This window comes from Chenopodium quinoa, unplaced genomic scaffold, assembly GCF_001683475.1.
Source record: "Chenopodium quinoa cultivar QQ74 unplaced genomic scaffold, ASM168347v1, whole genome shotgun sequence".
Lineage (NCBI taxonomy): Eukaryota > Viridiplantae > Streptophyta > Magnoliopsida > Caryophyllales > Amaranthaceae > Chenopodium > Chenopodium quinoa.
Genome location: NW_018743032.1, coordinates 1,440,931 through 1,451,901, shown reverse-complemented (window position 1 = coordinate 1,451,901; position 10,971 = coordinate 1,440,931). Strand labels below are relative to the sequence as shown.

The following is a 10,971-nucleotide window of genomic DNA, read 5'->3' as shown; positions in this document are numbered from 1 at the left end:
CTATGCCAAAGCATTCCATTATATTTGCCATGAATGGAATGGGTTTATGTCCAAAAACACGAATTTGCACTAGTAGAAAAAATGAAAAAGGCACCCCCCTTTTCGCACCGGTTCTTAAAAACCGGTGGGAAAAAAATTAGGCGGAATTTGGATAATTACTTTTCGCACCGGTTCCTTATAAACCGGTGCCAAATCTTGGTTTTCGCACCGGTTTGAACCGGTACTAAATGTTTTTATTAAAAAAAAAGGAAAGAGGGATTTCGCACCGGTTTAGACCAAACAGGTGGAAAAAATCATTTACAACCGGTTCGAACCGGTGCTGTAAATTAAACAAAAAAACCACTTAATCGTGAAATTCGATCTTCTTCTTCCTTCAATTCAGTTTTCATTCCCCTTCTAGCTTTTCCACATTCAATTCGCACCCCCCTCGTTGTCGCCTACCTTCCCCATAGCTGTACGTCCTCCATCGAAGCGCATTCTGGGCTTTCTCACCTCCATTGCCGCAACTCGTCTCTTTCTCTCCATAGCTCTCCTCCATTGAAGCGCATTCTGCTGAGCTTTCTCACCTCCATTGAAGCGCATTCTGAGCTTTCCAACTCCATTGTAGCAGCTTCGAGGTAAGATTTATTTCGTGGTCTTCCTAATCTATTGAATTCCTTCGCAATCTAGGGTTAGTTGTTGATTTAGGGTTTTCTGTTCTTTGTGGTTTACTGTTGTGACTTTAATTTCGAGTTGTGCATTCAATAATAGTAAATTGTTTTAGGGTTTTGATTGTTGCTGTTGTTTATGAACTTGATGGTTCTCGTTTGGGCATTTGTTTATGAACTTGATGGTTCTCCATTGCTGGGTTCCTCAGCTTTCTGATTTGGCGCTCAGCATATCTAACGCGTGTACTTAGCTGGAGAAACAGATTCTATGTTGCTGTAAACTGGGCAACCACTCTAGTTTTTGGCAGGGATATTTCAAAGATAGGAAACTGAAGATATTAGCTTCAAATATTGTTGTTGTTGTCCCTATTGCATTGAGGTCCTTTTACTTGTAGTTTGTGCTAAAACTTTGGACGTTATTTGATTTGTTGTAATCAAATTTTGCGAAACTGAATACTTCTATATATGATACTCATATTATGATAGAATTACAGCATTAATCAAACAGATCAAGGTCTTTTGAACTAATTAAGTGCGAAATACAAAAACTGATTAGTACTCCAATTTATGTAGTTTCTCAATCTTATATGGCATCTAAATGAGAATGTGCTGATCTTGGTAAAATTGCAAGAAATGAGATGAAATTGTGCAAAGCTGTTGTGTTGTAATATTGGATAAAATTGCAATTATGTAAGCTGTTGTGGTGTAATGAGCTGCTTGATTTATGTTGGTCATTACTCGTATAATATTGGATAAAATTGCAAGAAATGAGATGCAATTGTGCAAAGCTGTTGTGGTGTAACTAATTTCAAGAATTTATGTTAGGTAGAAAGTTTGTTCTTATTAAACTAATTTCAAAGTTGCTTGTAAGAGTTGTAACAAGATTGTTTCGTATTAGTTCAAGATATTTAAGAGTTTACTGAACTTAGAAGAATTATATGAGAAAGATAGTCTTCAAAAGCAAAGTTAAAGCATTTGTTATGGTAAGGGTTTAGAGGAAGAAGTGACTACTACCACACTCAATGCTACCTGTGCAGCACTACAAAGATTAACCATAGTTAGGCTTTCCAAAGGTAAATTGCACATGAGCTCACTGTGTTGAAGGCTTGAAGCCCAGATTACCATTAATATGGTTTCATAAACTTCAATGTGCTCTGTTTTTTCTTCTCTCAAAATTGATTTGGAGCTAAAAAGTTAAAACAATATTCATGTGAATAATGCTCTTGGTAGTTAGACCTTTTTTCTGAAAAAGAAGAATCCCCTTCTGCATTTGCATGATTACTAAATTTTTTCATGCATATAGTTATTCTGAACAAATTTTGACAGCCGAAATGCATATACTAAAGACTAGTGTATCGTTTTAATATCTTCTAAAAGTATCTTTGCTAACTCGGTAAGTAGTAGTATACCCTCTATGGCTATTGCCATCTCTAATCAGGAAAAGCTTTAGATAAATTAGTACTTGATTCTTGTATGGATTAAATTTCCTTCATGGTATTTCTTCCTTCGATATCTCGTTTTTATGGTAATTCATCCTTTGTAAGCAATAGTATACCCTATATCATACATCTATACAAGCTGTAAATGTTACACAAAGTCATGCTCAGCTTTAAGTTTGGTTAATCCCTGGCTAGAAGGTCCCTCTGACTTTTATTTTTCATTACTTTATACAGAGTACTTCGTATACAATATAAAAATATAATCATTTGAGCTAATCTATTACATGATCTTTTGTAGTGATAAATATACGAGCATATGCATCCTGGGATAGCTTCTCTCATTATCCGGTTTGGCAAGGTATTGTTGCCTGCAGTAATGGCAAATGATCAAAATTTCAATTACTTTTAAAAATCTTAAATGAACAAATAGTTTGAAATTATGATGATACTTCTGCTTGCATTAGAAAGTAAATTTAATTGCTTGGAAACTCATGATTATGAATAGTCACACCTCTTTATATATCAGTTCACCGTTCTCTTCAATTCATTGCTCCTCTTGCTCGTCTTCCAAATAGCTTCCCAGAAAATTGAATAGTTGCCAGCTCCATCCTATGAGCTAATTTAGCTAGCCATAAGGGTATAAATAACTGATTCCAATGTATTATCAGGTTAATAGTCTTTAGCATTAGTATAAATAGAGTGAGGGGAGAAAGGAGAAAGAGGCAGAAAATTTGGAATCAACAATTAACTTCAGGCAACAATTAACTGAATCAACTTATTCCCCATTTTGCTGTCTGGCATTTACAGCAGATATGGTCGACTTCATATCTTTTTATCAGTTTACTCAACATTTAATTCTGTGATGATAGTTATACCATCTAATATGCTATAGTTCAATTTGAAGTTGTATGTTCATGTCAGTTGATGTTTTCTCTGACCAGGAAAGAAGCAAATGAATTGATAAAACTTGTCAGGTCTCGTGTAGTGGACAACAATGGAACTTTTGGTAAATTGCTTTGCAAGATTTTGATCCTGATATTGACAGCATGTCTACGTAATTGCCTGATACAATTGTTTTGTTTTTTTTTCCTGATTTTTTTCCTCTAGGTGAAACTACTCCAAATATGCAGACCTCAGCAATTATGGAAGCTAGGAAATGATAAGATTTTCAAGTGTGACCGATCCCTCTCTACTCGGGGAAGCAGGGGAGCTTGAAATACGCATCAAACCTGATCCATATAATGGGACCATCACGATTAGGTATGCATTCATTCCGTCGATATGCTGCAATTTCATTAATTATCGAATTCTGAGTTTGTATGTATCTCAATCTTTAAGGATACTGGTAATTGGAATGACAAAAGAGGAGCTTGTTGATTGTTTGGGAACTATTGCACAGAGTGGCACTTCCAAGTTCTTAAAAGCATTGAAGGTACTCGAAACCTTTCTTGTGATATAGTCGTATGTTTTAATTAAAGTAGTCTTGTTTTTTCTAGAAACAATCTGAGCTTGTCAGTGTAAGGTTTTTTGAATTGAGAAGAGAATATGCGATGATTGATAAGAAACTGATGGGATGAACCCTCAATCATCAATAACTGTATGTTAGCTCAAAAACGTGTACTCTGTTGTCATTTGAGTTTTCTTTCTATATGATTAGTTCCATATTGTTCATGGAATAGTTATAGTGGTTGGATTCTTTTATTTCAGCTATACTTTTCATCGCATTGATCTTCTTCAACGTGCAATGACCCATGCTTCATTTTCTGAGGAGAACAACCGAGCACTAAGCATTCTAGGCACGAGCATCATAGAACATCTGTGTCCTTTAGGTATCTTCTAAATGATATGGATATTTCTTCAAAAACTCTAAATCGTGTGATAGCAAAGGCATGTAATGTGGAGTCCTCATGTCCTGTGGATGGGATGAGGTTGGGATTGCACAAAATAGTCAGAGTCTCTCACAATACCAACTGTACCACTCCTGCCATAGTTTGTGGTGCTTTCCGTGCAATATTTGCTGCTGTTGCTCTCGACTCTGGAAAGTCTGATGATGCTTCAAGTGTCCTGGAATGTCCATACTCGTACAGGTGAAATGACTGCTGCATTTTAGGTAAGCCTCAGAACTAGTGGTGACTGCATCCTACTATGAACTCATGTTATATGAATTCTTTGTTAGGGTGATGGTGTTTATATATCGTATTAACTTTATGTATGCTCTAGAACTAGAATGGCTCAATAACTGTGCTACATATATGTATTGCTCCTAGGGAGGGGATAACAGAGTTTATCAATGGTTGTTAATAAAAGTATGGTTGTTTTATATGTGGATCCAAGTTTGCGTTTTATTATAGTTTGCAGAAAGCCGATCAATGTCGATGTTAGAATCGTTTGTGATCTTTGAGTGAAAAATTTATTGTGATCATCCTGCATGTCACCTTGAAAATGACACTTTAGATTCAGAGAACTGCCAAGACGACCCTTGTCAGTTGTATGTTGAGATCTGTTGGGTTTATTTCAGTCTGTCTCCAGGTTGGTGGTGAACCAGGAAACATGCCATTCACCATTAGAAAAGTACAATACAGCATTACAGCTCAATGTTGCAAGCTTGCCGAACTTAATTCCTTTAAGCTGAACAAGTCTAGTAGTGACTAAATCCTGTTTCTGCCTTTTCATGTCTTTGTTCATGCACATGATCAGTACTAAATTTATAATGACTTATCGGGTTTCTGTGATTCGCTTGCATGTTGGAAATGATCTAGCTAACTTTAACTAGTATTATAAAATGAAGCTAATCAATCTTACAAGACTTGATTCTCATTTCATGTGACCAAAAGATTCATTATTAAATTATTATATGTTCCAAGTGGCCTGAATTTCAGGTTTTTAGTACTTTATTCTTGTTTTTTTAGTTACAAAAATGAAAGAAAGATTGTGAAAAATGTGGGTGAGAAATTTGTCCAGTATTGCGCATCTGTTAAAGAAAAACTGACATTTAATTCCCAGCTCTCTAGTATTACAGAATTACAGATGAATACTCCATTTTCCTTATCAGAGGAAGGAATGATTACTATGGAAAATTGTTCCAAAAGCAACTTTGATGACTTGGAAACTGATCCTTTTATGTGGAAGTTTTGTATATACCTTATTCCTAAAATCAATTGTTCCATTGAATAGCTTCTCAAATATATGTGGCGTGCTTTTCTTGCTGATTGACTATGATTTTGGCTTTCAGGTACCATTATGACCATATCGAAGGATAGGGTGAAGCCATCTCCTATGCCAGACAGCTGCTGGAAGCTCTCTGAGATTTTTGCCACTGGAATTGTCATTGGCAGTTCCTGGCAATGATGACGGCGATATGTTTCTGGGCAGCATATGAGGCTGATTTCTTTCCGGTATGTGGTTGTGCTTTGACTAAACATAGTGTTGAATTTCTACTTTTTCTCTTATAATTTTATATTTGTGTAGTTGCATGTTGCATCCACATTTCTGCATTGATTTTTCATAGCTCACTAAGTTGACTAAGTTTCCTGGCCATTCTGCAGAGAATGTTTGGGGTTTCACACTTAAACAGACAATCAGCTACTACTGAAAGTGCTACTACTTAAACAGACAATCAGCTACTACTTAAACAGACAATCAGCTGATGTAAGTGTACCCTGCTGTAATTTACTCCTACATATGTAGTGTGTTTGTTCTGATTCTTTTTCGTGGTTCTGCATGTTGATTCAGGCAGCAGTACAAACCAGCAATGGCAACAGCAGCACACAACCAGCAGCATAACCAAAGCAGCAGCAACACCACAGGAGAAAAACAAACATATTTTATTTTATTTTATTTTATTGGACGAAAATTGTAATATTACGGCTTATTTTTAATGAAAATATGTAATTTTATATATATGTTAGTGTTTATATATCAATTTAAGTGAAAAAAAAAAGCAAAAAATTTTTTTTTTATTTTTTTGGGCATTTTTGGCACCGGTTTTGGAAAGAACCGGTGCAAAGTTTTTTTTTAAAATCTTTTTGGAGACTTGTGGCACCGGTTCTAAGACCAGAACCGGTGCCAAAAGTCTGATTTCGCACCGATTTTGAGCCGGTGCGAAATGTCTAGGGTTTTAGCACCCCCCAAATCAGGACCGGTTCCAAACCGGTGCTAAATGGGGGTTTTGAACTGGTGCGGATTACGTGTTTTCGCCTAGTGTTGTGAAACCCAATCTAACGCTTGAAGAAACATCAAGTCTTAGATTCAATGTGGTTGAATTGCATTTTTGTTGTTTGATAGCAATATTTGATGGCCCATCTTGTTATGTTACTTGTGATGTGTAAGGTAACGTTTATTTAAAGTTCTCAAAGATTTAGAGTTGAGAAGCTCTAAATGAAGGTGTTTTATCACAAGGACACCATAGCGTATATGAGAACCTACCTATATGAGTTCGAAGTTTAGCCGCTTCAAGAAGTCTAGATGGACATATAGACGTTGATGAACTTATGAAAGATACGGACACATGGCTGTATAAAAGTGTCAAGTGATGATTAATTCGATTTGTCTTGTGTGTACTTCACCTTCGAATGGTTGGATATATCCGTGTGATTCAATCCATATGGAAATCATGGGATATGATCATCGTTAAGTGTGTTGTACTAGGTGTCAATTCAATCCGAAGGAACATTGACATTGATGCATAAGATGTGGTTTAATTGTTAGAAGTGGAGAATGTTTTAAAGGAACACTCTAAATGGGGGAGGATTGTTGATTATTTAGTGTGTTGATGGTTGCGCGATCGCGACCATGAAGGAGCGCCCGCGCAAGTTAAGTGCGGTCGCGTAGAGAGCACGCCTAAACCGCGTACCTCTCTGGAATTCGGAACTTTGGAAGGGTAAGGTTGGCGCGCCCACGCGTCAAGTCGCGCCTAAACCGCGCCCCCTTCTGCCTTCCTGTGGAAATTTCGCATTTCTGATGAGGAGCGCCCGCTCCACCTGATGGTGCGCCCGCGCCTCCTGGTGGAGCGCCCGCGCCTCCTTGTTTTGCGGTTTTTTTTTTACGGTTGAGTCTTTTATTAAAAGGCTTATTTCGTGAAGAAAAGTGGACACTTATTTTCTTCTTCTCCCCAAGCAGTATTCTCTACACTTTTCTCTCAAATTTCTTGCAAATTTTTGTGAGAAAACTCTTTCAACTAATCCAATTTTGTGAATTAGTCATCTTTATTTCGATTCTTAGTGCAAAGAACGATTGGTTGTCTTTTGTATCTCAAAGAGTATTTCCGGATTAAACCCAAGCATCGTTGTGGGGGAAATTAAACTCTTTAGGAAAGTGTTCACACGCCTAAGACAGTGTATCAAGGATTGAGACTCAAGTGGTCATAGTATTTCTCATGTTCATGTTCGTTCTCAAAGGCTTGGAGTTGAGGCAAGTGTAATATCTTTCACATTAGTGTTTTTCTTAGTATTTTTTGTAATACTTTGATAATTTGGTGTTGGTTGTAATATTTTGAATAATATTGATTGTTGTATAATCTAGTTGAATTATACTTCATTTTAGGTTTTGTTCCCACATTTATTAGTAATTCTTGTCTTGAATTACTTGAAAACCTAACACAAAGGAGGCAGTTTCAAACCAGTTTTCAGCAATTTTGCAGGAGGGGTCGAACCTCAAAAGTTCGACCAAACAAGGATCAAGGAGGTTCGACCGAACCTACCCAGAGTTCGACCGAACCTACCCTGAGTCCAACCAAACCTACCCAGAGTTCGATCGGACCTTTTCCCGATCTCAACCGACTTTGTACGGACTATTTAAGTTCCTTTTTAGATCGTTTTTAGGGGAGATTTTTAGAAAACAGTAGAATAGTTTTCAGCAAAAAACTTTCTTTTAGTTAGCACCTTAGTTCACTAAATTAGTTGATGATCTAGTTTGGAAACTCTCAAATCTAATCATTGTAGAAGCAAATTTCAAGGTTCATTCTCATATTTTCAGCATTTATTCAACATTTGAAGCTTCAATAGTAACTTATTTCTCTTGTCTCTACTTATTTTCTGATTTTATTTTGTTATTGCAAGTCACTTGAATCTCTCTTTTTCTTGATAAATTGTTGTTGCATGTTAGTTTTATCCATAGTGAATCACTTTTCCCCAATTTTAGAATCACTTAGAATTCCAACTTGGAGCTTTGCATCTTACTCAAAATGAATTGTGAGTAGTCCTCTTGCCTAGGGGTTGGGTGAAACTCAACCTAATGGTTAATTAAGTAAACTTGGGAGAAGTATTGTTGTTTGATTTGTGATTAAATTGATTGTATGAGATTGCTTGTTAGTTCTTCATGATAGGAGTAGCTACCCTAGAATTTGGAGCTTGATGGCATGTTATGCTTAGTTTGACATGGAAATGTACATTAAGCATGTCATTACTTATTGCAATTTGATTATGTATCTCCTATTGCTAAACTAATGAGGGATCTAAGTTTAGGAGTGTGAGTTGCTTTCCTATTTGCATGAGGTTGGTCTTACATATAGTCCTTGCTATCTCTTGTCTCCATTTGCTCCCAATACGCTTGATTACCATGGTTGAGTGGATCCCATTCCCTAGTACTTTTAATTACTTGATTTAGAAAAATAGTTTGTTTGTCTACTTGACGAACCCCCAATCAACAAAAGTCTTCGAACTAGCTTGCGTATTAAGATCTTTAGCGATTATATCCCATTCCTTGTGGACCGAACTCTTACTTATCATTGTGCTTGGTTTGTGAGATGTTTACTTATAAATGTGTTTGAATGAGTATGGAATGTGCGACCGTTCTAACGCCCATCAGAAAGCTAATTATTCATTGAGGTTAAGTGATCGGAATGCCTAGCTGGAGGCCGCTTTCGATTAGTAATATTAATGTATAATTAATATTACAGCTTGCTCTTGACTGAACCCTTCGGGTCACACCCAAACGTGTAACTGAACCAAGGCAACGAATTAATCCTGAGGATTAAATAAGACGATAGTGATTTTACGAACTAAGACGTCGGATTTTGAGCTTAGAGCGTCGAAGCCGAGCGTCAAAAGTCGAGTCGATTCACTAGTAGAAAATAGTAAATGGGAAGCGGTTCAAAACCATAATTGGAAGCGGTTTTTGAACCGCTTGCCATTAGGGGGCTTCCCATTGTCACTTTAAATGAGAAGCGGTTCAAACCGCTTCCCATTTGAAGGGAATGGGAAGCGGTTTAATGCTGAACCGCTTCCCATTATGACTTTAAAAATTAAAAAAAAGAATTTGATTTTTAACGTAAATTAATACACAAATATAAAACATATGTATAAAAATTTATATTTCCATTAATAATTAATTGTAATATTACATTATAATTCAACACCAAAAAAAATACAATCAAAATCACCACCACCCTATTCCACCACCACCGCAATCGAAGCCACCAGTCCGCCACCAGCCGACGCTAGTAGCCCACCCCCACAACCGAAGCCAGCAGCCCACCATCGCAACCGACGCCACCTCGCATCCAACATTCAAAAATCAAAATTAAATTGAAATACTCATAAAACAAATTTAATTAAAAACTTCATTTACAACTAAATTCATATTTGCATTAATTGATACCAGCAACACAACCCCAGAAAACATGAACATCTTTATCTACAATCAACAAATAAAAAAAAAAAAAAAAACCCAAAAAAAAAATTTCGGTATTAATCAATACGAACCCAGAAAGACCCAAAACCATGTTGGTAAATAACATAAAAATAGTTCTAAACACATAAAACCAGATTTAAAAACATAAATCCCGTTCAGAAATTCATATAGAATATGTAATTTGAAAAAACATAAAATTAGATCTAAATTCTTACCTAAAAAACTAGAACTCCATGGTCAAATTTTAAAATAAAAAAAAAAAAAAAAAAAAAAAAAAAAAAACCATCCACCAAACCCCACCTCCCACACGCACCACCACCTGCTCGGAGCTGCTCAATTTTGGCTCAAATTGGCTCGATTTTTGCTCGGATTTGCTTGATTTGGGCTGCTTGGTGGTTGATTGGTGGGTTGTTGTGGGCTGCTCGGTGGTTGCTTGGTGGGTGGTTGTTGTGGCCGGTGATAAGAGGAGGGAGAAAAGAAAGGGAAGCTTGAGAAAGGAGAAGAGAGAGCAGAAAGAGAAGGAGATGGAGAGAGGAAAGGATGTGAGAATGGAGGTGAGAGAGGAAAGGACGTGAGAATGGAGGGGAGAGAGGAGAAAGAAATGAGGCGTGAGAAATGAGAGGAGAGAGAAGAAGATGGCGTGAGAAATAAGGGGAGGGAGGAGAGGGAAGAAGATGGGGTATTATTGTTAGGCATGTTTTAGCAAATGAGAAGCGGTTCACTGTTCAAACCGCTTCCAATTACACTATTTGGGAGCGGTTCACCCATAACCGCTCCCCATTTGCTTGATTTGGTTTTTTTTTAGGTGTTTTTGGAAGAGGAATTCAATAACCGCTCCCCATTTTAGGCTTCCCATTTACTTTAATCTACTAGTGATTTGAGGAATCAACGAGACGAAAAATAAAGTCAAACAACAAGTTAATACATAGTTGTAGCCTCGCATTGGCCTAGCCAAGCGAGGGCTAGGCTATATAGAGCTGCTAGCCATAATCGCTAGCAAGGCCGCAAGGTGCGGGTGCTAGCTAGGGCTTGCTGGTCGAGCTCGCGTGCTAGCAAGGCCAGCCGCATGCTAGCACGCTGGGCCTCGCTAGCTACTGCTAGCACTAGCTAGCCCGGGCTGGCACGCCCAACCACTCGCACACCACCGAGCTAGCACCAAGCTTAGTGCATGGCACATCAGTAGCGCCCTACAACATGCAACCCGCATGAGCGCGCAATTTGCTGTTGCAGGCTGGTGCAGCAAGGCCTAGCTAGGT

The 10,971-nt window shown here is 37.6% G+C and overlaps 1 long non-coding RNA gene across 1 annotated transcript; it reads left to right on the top strand.

Annotated features, from left to right (window-relative positions):
• The first annotated feature begins 401 nt into the window (after positions 1-401).
• On the top strand, positions 402-5,950 carry LOC110730378. Its single transcript, XR_002513043.1, has 9 exons — positions 402-617; positions 2,385-2,444; positions 3,028-3,092; positions 3,194-3,346; positions 3,425-3,518; positions 3,794-4,196; positions 5,319-5,481; positions 5,632-5,734; positions 5,819-5,950. It is a non-coding gene; the product is annotated as an uncharacterized LOC110730378 (long non-coding RNA).
• The last annotated feature ends 5,021 nt before the right edge of the window (positions 5,951-10,971 follow it).